Below are 14572 nucleotides of genomic sequence, written 5' to 3'. Positions count from 1 at the left end.
ACGAAGCGAATGGTGGAAGCTTTCTCCCAATTTTTATGTGTTTGGAAGGACACTCCAGCCAATCATTTAAAGGTAAAAAAGGGCAGGATCAACAAGGGGCTCTGACATAAAGTCTTGCTAGTATCCCAGCACACATTCTGTGCAAGCATGCCCAACTTCCAATCTAAACAGTGTTTCTTGGTGGTTTTTCAAGCACCAGTAACATCACCTGGTCTATCTCTTTAGAAATGCAAATTCTCTATTTTTAACCAATTTTTTCTTTCTCAGTAAAGTGTGAGGAACACTGCTACCCACACTGCTTTTTTTTGTATTACTGTTTTTCAGCAAGTTAACTGGAAACAACTTCAGCATTCCCATTGCATCGGATCCCTTTCCCTTTTAACTAGCTAATGACCAAGCTAGGAAACAACCCAAAAATAGTTTCAGGGTTTCCTTCCTGCTGGCACCAGTTGGGGTGGGACAGTTACAGGTGCCCTTTCTGGCCTCTGATTTTATTATTTGTTTGTTCGTTTTCCCATCGCTAAGCTGCAAAGCGTTACTGGTTCCCTATCTTACTGATCCTTGCAAATTTCATGGTGCGGAAAGCTTGGCCTGCGTTAAGGGAATTGCTGACTTCCTTTTTATCTCAAAATGACCACTGGAATTCTCATTGTGGGTGTAAGGGTAAAATGATACAACCACTTCGGAATCACTGTGTGGCAGTGTCTACTGAAGTCAAACGTATACTAAACTCGTGACCCAGCAAGTTCACTCATAGATATGTCCCCATGAAAAATGAACGTGCGTGTCCACAAAAAGGCGTGTGCACTGATACTCATAGCAGCTTTATTTATAACAGCTCCAAACTTGAAACCATCCAAATGTCCATTAACAGGAGAATGGATAAGCCTGATGGCACCTTTATATCATGAAATACTACAGAGCAATAAGTAAAGAACAAACTGCTGATACCTATGACAATATGGACAGACCTCGAAAATATTATGTCATACACAAATGAATTTTTGCTGTATGATTCCATTCATATGAAGTTTGAGAACAGGCAAAACTAGTCTGCAGTAATATTAATAAGAACGGGGCGACTTCTACATGAGGGGTGGGGGTATTAACCTAGAAAGGGCATGAGAGAATTTTCGGGGAAAATGAAAATGTTCTAAGTATTGATTTGGCTGGTGGTTTCACAGGTATATACATGTCAAATTCATTGAGTTACATACCTAAGACTTGTGCATTCTACTTTAATGCTAGAAAGATGAGTGGTGCCCAGTGCTCTCAGGGGGCAGATCCACATGCCTCTGCTTTCAACTTCCCTACCCCGTCTCACTGGGTTTCCTGCACTTCACAGGCCTCTGCAATTTTTTGTGTTCTTGCCTACCAGAAGTTTCCTGAAGCTGTCAGTCCCTGCTTCGTCTCCCCTCTTGAGCTCTGTCTCACTGCTATCGCTGTGTGTGAGGCCAGAGCTGATCCTGCGTGTGGACTCCCATCACCCACCACCACTGGGGGAGGTGCCCACCTAGAACCTTGCAGGCGGGGCCCTTCTATAGCCCAATGCAGCTGTTACTAGTCCTTTCTTAGGGTTCTTCTAAATCTTCTCATTTCTATTTCTTCATCCATTTCTATCTTCTCCGCAAATTATCTCCAGCTTCTAGGGATGAATGAAAAAAAAAAGGTATTACTTGGCTGGTGGATTTAATTAGGACCACCGCAGTCTGGGACACAAGCCCAGATAGGTTTGCCGAACAGAGTGAATGTGGTACCAAAGCCACTTGGTGATCTGCTCGCAGTCGAGTGTTTACAACATTAGAGGGTGTGTCTCCAAAGGCCAAGATTACAGACGGTGAAACAAGCCCAGGTGTAGTTAGGTGATGACCACAAAAGAGAGAGCGCAGGCCCAGTATAAACGTCCTCACATTTCTAGCTCCTTGTACCTTAATTTTTTTTTTTTCTCAGAACTTTGCAAACTATGAAATCCAGATTTTTCAGGGCAAAAGCGCCAACCCATTTGGGCAGAATCCAACTTTTATTCTGAAGTGAGACAAATGATCCTCTGCCCACAGTGGAATCACAGAAATCTCATCCAAAATGAGGGGGGCAGGAAAGTGGAAAGCATAAAATATGCCCTCTTTGAGGTACTGAACATTCTGAATCACCCACAGGAAGGAAAACAGTGGTGAGTTAGAAAAAATTAAGGAGCCATCTAGACTTGGAGGAGGGACTACTGATGATGAGCAGAAAACAGGCTGTGAGAATGGTTGCTTCCCCAGTGAATCTAACTTGCTGAGGAGTCATAAGGCTCTAGGCCAGTGGTGACCTTGGCTGCGACCTGGAGCTTTGTGCGGAGCTTTAAAAACCACGGGAGCCTGGGTTCCACCCCAGAGATTCTGATCTCATTCTGAACCACTCAGGGGTGTGGCCTGGGTGTCAGGGTTTTTTTAAGTTTTCACACGATTTTAACATGCAACCAAGGTTGAAAACCCCTAACTGAGGTTCTAGAACCCCGGCAGAGTATGTAGCAGACTACCAAACATTCAATAAATATTTGTTGCTGTAGGATACTGTAAGCTAGAAAAAGATTTTTTATGGGATATAATCTGCACATAAAATGCATCATCTTAGGTATAAAACTCCGTAGTTTGTAGTATATTCAGAGCTGTGTAACCAGCACCTCTGTGTAATTTCAGAGCATGTTCATCACCCCCACAAACAGTCTCCATATGTGTTAGCAGTCAGTCCGTATTCCCCCTCCCCCCAAGCCACTGGCAAACGTTAATCTACTTCATGTCTTTATGGGTTTACCTATTCTGGACATTTCATAAAGATGAAGTAATACTATACCTTTTGCGTCAGATTTTTTCCACTCAGCATAATGTTTCTAAGGTCCATGTATGTTGTAGCATATAACATTACTTTGTTTTCATGGCTGAATAACATTCCATTGTATGGAGGTACCACATTTTCTGTTTTTCTATTCATCAATTGATAGACATTTGCCTTATTGCCACTTTTTGGCTATTATGACCAATACAGCTACAAACATGCACATACAAGTTTTTTTGTGAATGTATAGCTTCATTTTTCTTGGGTATATACCTAGGAATGGCATTTCTGAGTCATGTGGCAATGCTGTCTTTAACTTTTTCAGGAAATGCCAAACTCTTTCCACAGTGTTCGAACCATTTTACACCAGCAAGTACAAGAGAATTCTGATTTTTTTCTATTCTTTTTTTTAATTTTAATCCTCACTAGATGACTTTTTTTTTTCAGTGTTTTAGTGAGACAGGAAGCAAGAAAGGAAGAGAGAGAACCGTCATGGATGCAAGAGAGAAGCATTGATTGGTTGGCTCTCATAGGCACCCAGACCAGCGATCATTGGCTCCTAGACTGGGGATCGAACCCACAACCTACGTATGTGCCCTGACTGGAAATTGAACCTTCAGTCCTTCATTTACAGGATGACACTCTCACCAACTGAGCCATACCATCCAGGGCCTAATTTTTCCTTATTCTTGCCAATGCTTGTTATTTCTATTTTTAAAATTTATTTATTTATTTATTTATTTATTTATTTCATCACCAGTTATCGCCCCCATACACCCTTCCACCTCCACTCACCTCTCTCCCCTTGCTATTTTTATTTTTAGAAAATTATTTTGTATATGGAGTAGTACTCATTGTGGTTTCCATTTGCATGTTCTTAATGATCAATGACATTGAGCACCTTTTCATTTGTAAACGTCCTTTGAAGAAATGTCTACTTAAGCCCTTTGCCTATTTTTCAGTTGGGTTACTTGTTTTTTTATTATTGAGCTGTAAGCACTCTTTATGTATTCTGGATACTAGACTCTATCACATACGTAGTGTGCAATTTTTTTCTCCTGTTTCACTTTCTTGATAGTTTCACTTGATATAGTAACATCTTAATTTGATGAGTCCAATTTGCCTATTTTTCTTTGATTGCATACTTGGTGTCATACCTAGGTCATATTAACTTTGATAACAAACACAAAGGTCACTTTTATCTAGTTAGCTGTGGCTGGCAGCACCTAAGATGGTTCCAGTGACCCCTACCACCTAACATTCATGCTTTTGTGGAATCCGCTTCCCTTGACTGTGAGCTAGACCCCAAGACAAAAGGGATGGGATGTCAATTCCAAGACTTCTCGCGAAAAGACTGGGAGTTCTGTCTAGCGCGCATGCTCACTCTCTCAGTCACTCCGAGGGAGGCTGCTTCCTTGCTGTGAGCGGCCCCAGGGGGAGGCCCGCATGCCAGAGACCTGAGGGAAGCCTCTGGCCAGCGGCCAGCGAGGAGCTACACGCTGGCCTGAGCTGCACCCGGATTCCAGACCCACAGAAACTGAGACAAACGCTTACTACTTTAAGCTGCTGAGTTTTAGGGCAGTTTGTTACAAAGCAATAGACACCTCACAGAAGAACTTTTTGCAAAGGCAAAATGAGGAAATGTAATTAGCTAAACTAAACCCTGGGTAGCAAAGCGCTCTTGCCTCTAAAGGTGAAAGGACTGGAATTCAGCTGGCTAACCAAATGGTATCTACTGAGCCATCACAGCACAAGTTGTTTTATTTACTAAAGGAATTTCTAGTCAAATATATATATATTTAACATAACCTCTATAATATTTAATATATAGTATATAAATAAGTATATTTCCATTATGTACATGATATATAAATCTACTATATATGTTATATATTTATATATTATATGTAATAGAAACATTATAAACTACATGATTAATTTTAGGTTAATAATACCTGTGTCTCTGAAGCACTCATTCAGAGCATCTGAACCAGTTTCTCTCTTCCCTGCTTCCCCTCACCCACAGCTGTTTGCAAACTGGTATGAGGTTACAGCATACAAGTAATTGTAATACTAGTCTAAGCAAAACAAGGTTAGGAAAATGACTTAGTTATCCATGCAATATGCAATATAGATGAAGTTCTCAGGACAGTCTTGATATCAAAACTTCCTTCTCCTGGTCCTAATGTGTCCTGTTTGGGGTTTGGGAAACAGGGTTGCCACGTATACGCCACAAGGTCAAACAGTAACCATTTGGAATCTTTTGCAGGTTTAGATAATTCAATACCATTTCAATGAGATTATTCCACTGGCTCTAGCAATTGGGAGTTGTGAGAGTTAATAGATGCAAACCTTACCAGTAGTTTAGTTTTCTGCAATTAATAAAAGTCATAAACCATCTCCGAAGCCAAGAAAGTTTCAAAAACAATAGCAACCTAAGAGGCCCTGTTGGATTTAGCTGAGTGTAAACAGGGATAATAGCCAAGGCACTTGCCTGACACTGTCTGGAGGAAAAGCCACAGCAGGGTCAAGTCTAACACACATCCCAGATGAAGGATTGTTTTGCTCTGAGGAGCCGAGCAGCTGGCGGGAGAGAAGAGAGAACCTTTGGCATTCCTGCCCTGGCCAAGGTTGTCATTCCTTTCATCTTCTCTCATGAGGAATCTGCTGTGTTGTCCAGTCCTGGTACAAAATACTTATTCCATAAAAGCACATGGGTGTCTGGTCTGACAATAAGAAGGGGCCGTTCCCTTCACTTTTTACTCCTTTGCACCATGCACTCCTTAATGCTTGGCACGGAGGGGTGTAGAGAGTAGTTTTTGAAAACCAAAAGCATAATAAGAATCTTCTGTGTCAGTTAATACAATTAAGTCACCATTTTTAAAGCCTGAGAGTTATTTGGGGATATGAAAAATCTGGGTAATGTGGACCAAGATTCCATAAATGTGGACTGAACACAACTTCATTTCAATATGATAAACACTGACTGGGTGGCCCAAGGTGGCAGATGGGGAGGGCTGGGCCCTGGGTGCAGGAATGGAGGAGGCCTGGACTCCGCTCACTAGATTGCTCAGCATCCAGCCTCAGCGTTAGCTGAACTCCTAAGGGCCAGGTACTGCCGCCTTGTACAGTACAGTTGCACCCCGTGTCTGCGTGCACCTTCAGAGCGGAAGTCAGGCTAACCTGGGTTAAGGTAGACTGGGTTTGAATAAGGGTATTTGCCTTCCTTGCCTTTGAAAGATGCTAAGACAGAAGACTATAAGCTCACCTTGTTGTGAGACGTCCCAGAGGGGCCTCCTTTTCCCATTTGGGGATCAGAGCATACCCTAGAGCCACTTAAGTGAGAAATGAAGAAGGCAGGTGATCTAACTACTCTGTTCTCCAGTCATGGCACACAAGAGAAGGCTGGGCACCAAAATAGCTTGTCTTCGTCCAGCTGTGAGGTATGGACCTTTCTTTCAAGAGGAAATGCTAGAGAAATAAAAAGGTTTAGAATAAAAGAATTAATGGCCTTGACAAAGTTTAGGGCTGCGGAGGCGGGGGGGGGGGGGGGGGGGGGGGGGGGCGCTGGGTAGGGGTGGCAGTCTATGGGGAACACCGTCAGCCCTGGGTGCTTGAAGCAAGAGAGGAGGACTGAGCAGTTGATACCGAGCTTCTTCGTCGGCATGGCGCCCCCTAGTGGTGAGACGCCGACCTGGGGCCCGGGTACTCAAGCCCGCACAGCAGAATCCTGAGGGAACTAAAGAACATTGAGCGGAGAATGAATGCAGCTCTCACAGACAACTCGGAAAAAAAGAAAGTGGACTAGCTCACCCCATCCTCTTTCCATAAAAGCAGGGCCTACCTATCCTGGACAAAATTACAAACTTTTGGAATGGTTTCTGAGACCCTTCATATTCCATTTCCGACTCCAGTCCCCCAAGGGAGACTATGGCCTCTTCCTTTCCCAGTCTCCACCTTCTTCAGTCAAAACCAAGCCGTCCTGTGTCTCAGTCCCTCAGGGTTTGCACTCTGCTGAGTAACCGCCGAGGTAATGGGAGAGCATCACCAAACAGCACGTTCACATTTTGAGATCAGGCCTTCCCTGCCTCAGTTTAAAGGAGTATTGGATGTCAGAATTTTGGCTAAGCACTGTGGCATTTGGGGGTAGGAGACTCATTGTCTTAAGATTTATACCCCTCCCCCCTCCCCCCAGCCATAATAATATGATGATTCATATTCACCCCGTCTTTAATGATTTGGACCAAAACCTTTCCATTTGACAAAAACTTAAAATTCTATCCATTCTGGTGAACGGTGTTCAAAGATATCCAGTGTCCCTTAGGTGACCCAAAATGGGAAAAGAAGTCTTATGATCTAGCAGCAGGACCCCACAGGATAGCTCCAAAGCAGGCCAGGGCTTAAGGGGGTACAACCAGAAACTGTTAGCCTTAATGAAACCAGAAAAGACACCAGCGTTTGGGCTGCCTGTCACTACCAAACCCAATATGCAATGATAGCGATTGAATCTTTATGGGAGCTTTATTCAGATGGCCGGCGATGGGAGAAGATGGCAGGTTCATACCCTAACAGACCATCTTCTCTTCTCTTTCCAGGCCAAGGCTTTTATAGCAGGGAATAAACAAGGTGCTGTGAGGGGTTTTGAAATCCTGGGAAAAGTTAACTGGATTTTTAAAAAAGCAACTTCAGCATTCTCCCCGAGCAGTGGTCTTTAGCTGTGTCCTGGTTGGTGGGCATCTCACCCTGAGGCACAATGGCTCAAATATCATCCTGAGTTGCTTGAAGTCTTCTTGAGGAACAAAGGTGGAACTGCCGATGGTCTCCTGGAGTCAGGGTGGGTCACACTTTCAGTTCCTGGAACAAAAGCTTTTACATGCATTGATTACTAAGCTTATTAGCTATTACTTGAACTAAAATTTCCAACTCTTAAGTCCCCTATCATTAAACTTCTTCCTCCACAGGTACCAGGCAGCTTAAAATATACCAGGGGAGATCAGACCTTCATACAAATAAAACATACAGCCAAATAATATTTTGAAATGTGAATTTCTGCCTTTTTTTCTCTGTAGGGTCCTTTTCTCTTTTTTTCCCTCCCAGCAGGCTCTGGCTTCATTGCCTTAAGGGAGGGATGTAGCAAAAGAGAAAACAGAGACAGTTTAAAGTAATTTTGCTCCTTGTTCCAAAAGCTTAAGCTCTTAGGGAAACCTAGGGATGAGTCACTGTGAAGGACATTAAAGACAATTTTTGTCGTTCCCAGATTGGAAAGGGTTTTCCATGGGTGGGAGTACAAGGAGGGGGCAGGAGAGGTCGTGGACTCCAGGAGCGGAAAGGATCTGTGCCTGAGGTTGCAACACGGCCACAGCTAAGGGCAGAAAACCGCAGAGAGAACATGGCTGCTGTGTCTAAGTAGATAAGATCAAAGGCAGCCCTAACAAAGACTCCCACGTTCCAGTCAAGGCAGAAAAGCAGCTAGAGGACCTGCAGGGAACACGCAGGAGAGAGATGACAAGTCTTAGCAGTAACCCATATGGACCAAGATGCAGAGGATCTTCCCCACCTTACCCTCAAGCCCCACCAGTCAACATCTTGGCACTTGGGAGAATCCTGGAACCCCAAAGGGTATGAGGTTGTTTTTCCACCGGCTCAAGGTTATAAAACAAGCTGAGTTGTGGAGAATAAAGGCATGTCTTTCATAGACCCGAGTTTATTACCTGAGTTTAGACCTGAGTTAAGATTCAAGGCAGAGAGAAGGAGATAAGGGGTGGGGAAAGGGTGAAGGGTTTACAGGAACAACTATAATGGACACATTGACAAAAACGAGGGGTGTGGAAACAGGGGAGGGAGGTGGGGATGTCTGGGGTAGTGGGGAGGGGTGGGGGAGAAAGGCAGAAAACAGTATGCGAACAACAATAAAATTCAAAAGTATTTAATAATAATAAAAAAAAAAAAGACTCAAGGCAGAGAAGGTGGTGAGTAGCAGGAGGGAGAGAATGTAGGTGGCCCCAGGGCTGCAGGAGATCGGGGCATGGTTGTGCAGAGTGAGTTGGAATTCACCTGGATTACCACCTTCCCCCTGCCATGGGGGAGGGAAAGACCCGGTCCTCTATCTAAGCAAAAGCTATGTGTTATGAAGACGTTCAATGGGTGCTTGCTGATCAACAAGGTACTGGCAATAAAGCACTTGGTTAAACACCTTCATATATGTTTGTTGATGGTATGAAGTCTGTAGTGACAACTGCTTAGATAGTGTTTACTCACTACATAAACTGAGGAAAATTTGGAACTTTTCCAATGAAGGGTAAAATTTATTCCTCTGAGTAGACTGATTTAATGTTCATGACAGTCAACCAAGTAAGAGTCTTGGCAATGATGTGAGACATTTTATTGCTCTCATTTTGTTCTTAATCCTTATGCCCTTGCAAAATAAACAATGCACCTGAATGCAAAGTAAACACAGAGCTGAAGGCATGTTTTAGCCTGTTTTACGTTGGATGATTCAAGGTTTCCCCAAGAAAATAGCATGCAGCAATCTCTTCTTCCATCAATTTACCTTTTTCTTTAATTAGTGGATTATAGTATTTTTTAACCAGTTTTAGGTTTTCATTAAAATTAACTGGAAAATATAGAGTTCCCATATACCTTCTTATTCCCTACCCTCACCCAGTTTGTCCTCATACTAATATATGCATTAGTGTGGTACCTTTGTTTTAACTGATGAGCCAATACTGATACGTATTATCAGGTAAAGTCCATAGATGACATCAGGGTTCATTCTTTGTGCTGTGAAGCCCATAGGCCTTGACAATGTGTGAATGATACACATTCATCATTACAGTATCATGCAGAAGTTCCACTGCCCTAAAAATCCCCTGTGCTCCACCAATTCATCCCTCCCTCCTTCCTCCTCCCAAACCTGGCAACCGCTCCAATTTTTTTTTTTTAATTCTTCACACAAACAACTCTGGAGAAAATGAGGGATCCAATGAATACAAACACCATTTACATCAGTTTAAATTAAGTCCCTATCTTTATTAGTAGACAAGCTTGTGTTTTTTCCATAGCTGTAGTGACTGTGCACACTATCCTGAATTCTAGTTGTTCTCAATCAACATTATTTCATAGGTCTATTTCCATGTGCAAGCAGAGTCCACACACTTATCACCTCTAATCTTGCCTTAATTCTTAAGGATGGATTACCTTATAGTTACCATAATATTTCAGGATGAACTGCCCTACAGTTTTGAGATGTTTGCTCCATTCTAGCTCTTTTACACAAGCAATTGTAAAAGTTGCAATTTGACTCTTTACTTGTGAACAAATGGTGTCTAGCTTTCACCCACCCTGTTATACAGAGGGCCATATTGTACTTAAGGAATACATGTTTTGGAGATTTCTTATAATTCAAGACTCATTTTCCCATAGAAACAAATAGAGTCTGAGGGACTCATTCCCAAAGTACAAAAATCTATACCTATTGACCACAGCTCAGTTGTACTTTGAAGTGGTTATTGATTTTTTTTTAAAGCATGACTTCAAAATTCCTCCTTAGGGCTGTCTCCTAAATTAATAGCACAGTCTTAATGTGGTTGACTGGCCCTTGTTTGTGACATTTCTATCATATCTAGCTTTTATTCTGAACTTTTTTATTTAAGGTTGCATTTTTTCAAGCTCCAGTTTTAGCAATATCATCACTTGAACCATATTTTTATAGGATTCATTAACTGAGTTCTAGTAATACTAAATATTAGAATAACAATGTGATAAATGCTAAAGTCACTCGTTGAATCAGATGTCTTTGAATAATGACGATGCTCCTGACAGAATGGAGAGAACTGCGGTTTGCCGGAGAAAGGGGCGCCGCCAGGAGCCCGGCAGCAGTAGACAGCAGGTTCCAAGTCACTCCCTTATATACAGCAAGGCGGTATTTCCGTACCCTACTACTGCGGGACCCAGGGTTGTTAGGATTGTTTTAAGCTGAAGACTTTTGAAGTTCAACAGAGGCAGAAAGAAGCCTCCTCAGAGCGTCCCTTATCTCACTGAGAGCAGCAACTTCTCAGAGAGGAGGCTGCTGTAAATCCCCCCTCTGGGTAGTGTTATGGCCCTGAAGACCACAGAAAGACCTTGGCACCTGTATAAACAAACATTATCACAAGTTTCTTATCTCCCATGTGTCCCTGTAAAACCCCATTTGTCTTTCCTAAAGAAAGGATTTGTTCTTCCCATAGTCTTTCTCCTCCCTCACTTGTTCCTACAAAGTTTGGTCTATACGGCTGGAACATGGACCATTTAAAGAGGTAACTACTTCTTGCTGGCTTCCACATACATAGTAATAAACCTTTTTTTGCCTGTCAACTTGGCCTTTGCTGATTTAACTCACAGTCCCCAGTTACTAACAGGGTAGAGAGGAAAAGTTTTTCCTCTCTCACACTTTGAATTCACAAAAAATCAAGTTTGCTTACATTGCATTTCCACAGCTGAATGCAGCCCTCCGCCTGCTTTGTTTGAATTTAATGCACCTTAAAAACACTAGCATTCAGTCCCTGACTGGTGTGGCTCAGTGGATTGAGTGCCAGCTTCTGAACCAAAGGAGTGCTGGTTCAATTCCTAGTCAGGGCACATGCCTGGAAGAGGCAATCACACATTGATGTTTCTCTCAATGTCTTTCTCCCTTCTTTCCCCTCTCTAAAAATAAGTAAAATCATTTTTTTTTAGAAAAAGCCCACAAACCAAAGTGTTGTGGGTTTGATTCCCAGTCAGAGCACATGCCTGGGTTGCAAGCCAGGTCCCTAGTGGAGAGCGCGCAAGAGGCAACCACACATTGATGTTTCTCTCCCTCTCTGTCTCCCTTCCTTTACCCTCTCTAAAGACAAATAAAATCTTAAGGAAAAAACCAAAATGTTAGTGTTTGGAGTTCTTCCCCTTTAAGCTACAACTCATTTATCTTATCATCAATTTTGTTTCTTTTGAAATGTAAGCTTGGGATTTTTCTTTTTTTTTTCAACATGAAAAACTTCCAAGGAGTTAGACAACAGCAACTAATTTAAAGAGGTTTCATCCTGGCCCTGCAAGCATCTGATTCTTGGGCTGTGACTTTCGTTTCCTTGAGAAGTTGCTTGATCTACAGCTCCCCTGCAGGACTTGGAACCTGCTGCAGAAGGAAGGCCGGCAAGAGGGTTTGAAACAGCCACTGTCCCGCCAACTTCTTGGATTCGTCTGTGTAAATGCGGATGCTGCAGAATCCCCATCCTCCAGGCATGGCTCTGATCCCGCAGCGCTGCCTAGTGCTGCCTATGATGACCCCTCTGGGCAGCCCTGCGGCCACTCCGTCCACTAAATCAGACCCCGTAGACTGGTTTTCTGTTGCTACGGTGGTGGTTTTGCTGTGGAGTTGTAGGCATTCCTCACACTTTTTGGATATTGACCCTGATCAGGTATATTTTCTCCCATTCTGTGGATTTGGCCTTTCACTCTGCCAGTTGTTTCCTTTGTTGTGCAGAAGAGTTTTAGTTCCACTTGTTATTTTTGTTTTTGTTGCCTGGGCTTTCAGTGTCATACAGCCAAATGTGGAAACAACATAAGAGTTTGCCGACAGATGAATGGAAAAAGAAAATGAGGTATTTACATTCAATGGAACTCTATTCAGCTTTAAAAAAGGAAAATTGTACCATTACATGAAACCTTGAATAAACCTTGAGGATTTCATGCTAAGTGAAATCAGCCAGTCACAACAAGACAAATACTGCAAATACTTCCACTCACATGAGGCATCTAAGCAGTCAAATTGGTGGGAACAAAGAGTGGAAAGGTGGCACCGGCGGCTGAGAGGAGGAGAAGGGGGAGTTACTAATAACAGGCTTACACTGTCAGTCAAAGAGGTTGAGTATCTATAGCCAACAATAATGTATTGTGCACATAAAATTTTTAAGAGATTAGGTTTCATGTTAAGTGTTCTTGCCAAAATAAAATATATTTTCAAAAAACTGTGCAGATTAAAACAGGGACATGGACAGAGGAACACACAGACACACACCTTGTCATTGAACATCTCAGTGGGCCGATGAAGGCCGGTAAAGAAATATCGTGAAATATGCAGACCTCCCGCCTCTTGGAATATCCGGCAAAGGGTCTGAGATAGAGAGCCCTCATTGGCTTCTTGCCAGTCCTTCTCACAACAGTCTACAGAGCCCTGGCTCCTGGCTATTTCTCCGACCTCTGGCTTCTCTTGTCTCTGTCTACCTCTCTCCTCTTGATCACTTTGCTCTAGAGGCATGGGCAAAGAACTCAGAGACCTCAATAATATCAAAGTAATACATAAAAGAAGCCATAATAGGCCATACTTCCTATAAGTGACTGTTAATTGGTGAATGGAATCTACAGCCTAGCTACTCAGCAGGCAGAATGTTAGGGTCTGAACTGTGTCCTCCTGCAAAAATCCTATGCTGATGTTCTAACCCCTAGTACCCCCGAAAGTGACTGTTTAGAGATAGGGTCTTTAAAGAGATAATTAAGTAAACAATGAGTTCATTAGGATAGGCTTTAATCCAGTATGACTGGTATTCTTTTAAGAAGAGGAAATTTGGACACAGACATGCATGATGTGAAGATACAGGGAAAAGGCTGATACCTGTAAGCCAAGAAGTGAGGCTTCAGAAGAAACCAACCTTGCTAACACCTTGATCTTGGACTTCCAGCCTCCAGAATTGTGAGAAAATACATTTCTGTTGGTTATGGAATCAGTCGATGGAACTTTGGTATGGCAGCCCTAGCAACTAATCCATAGCATCAGCATCCCCCAGGAGCATGTTAGAAGTGCTCATTCTGAAGCCCCAACCCAGACTTGCTGAATCAGAAATTCTAGGGGGATGAAAGCCCAGAATCTGTGTTTTAACAAGTCCTTTGAGTGATTCTTGTGCAGCTAACATTTGAGTAGCACTGATCTGGGGCAGTGGCTCTCCAGATGCCCGTTAGCATCACCTGGGCAACTGTTGAGAAAGAGCAGTGCTTGGGCCTCACCTTGACATTTTGATGCAGTTGGTTGAGGGCTGGATGGTCAGGGGTTGCGAGGCAGATACACCTTCGGTATTTTTTAAAACTTCTTTATTGACTGTAAGGTACAGCCAGTTTGAGATCCCCAGGTCTAAAGCCTATTGGCTTAATGTAGAAACCTGCAGGAAAAAAATGACTGATCACAAGTACTTCAGAGTAAACTGAGGCAGTTTCCTAACTCTCTAGCCTAAGGAATTTCATCAGTAGTGGGTGATTTCAAGAACAAACTGGATTCCTTCTCCAGAGGTAATGAAGTGCTGTTCTTCAACCTGCAAATCTACAGCTCCCTTCTGTGTCTGTGTGTAATGGCAATGTTGCGTTCACTTCACTGGCCATGGGATGCTGAGATTAGACATTAGTTCTTGGTGTATCTGTGAGAGTGTTTTCAGAAGAAATTAGCCATTTAGATCTGTGGACTCAATAGATGGCCATCCCCCACATGAGTAGCATGATCCAATCCTCTGAGGGCCTGCATAGAACAAAAAGCAGAGGAAGAATTTACCTTTTTTTTTTTTGCTTGCTTCGCTGCCTGAGCTGGGACATCTTGTCTCATCTTCTCTGGCCCTTGAGCTGGGATTTAGACCACTGGCTCCTCTGGCTCTCAGGTCTTCAATTCTGGCTGAATTACACCAGCAACTTTCCTGGGCATCCTCCACCTCGCAGGCCCAGGACTTCTCAGCCTCTATAATCACGTGAGCCAATCTCTCAT

The sequence above is a fragment of the Phyllostomus discolor genome, chromosome 1, assembly GCF_004126475.2.
Source record: "Phyllostomus discolor isolate MPI-MPIP mPhyDis1 chromosome 1, mPhyDis1.pri.v3, whole genome shotgun sequence".
NCBI lineage: Eukaryota > Metazoa > Chordata > Mammalia > Chiroptera > Phyllostomidae > Phyllostomus > Phyllostomus discolor.
This window is presented reverse-complemented; position numbering follows the sequence as displayed.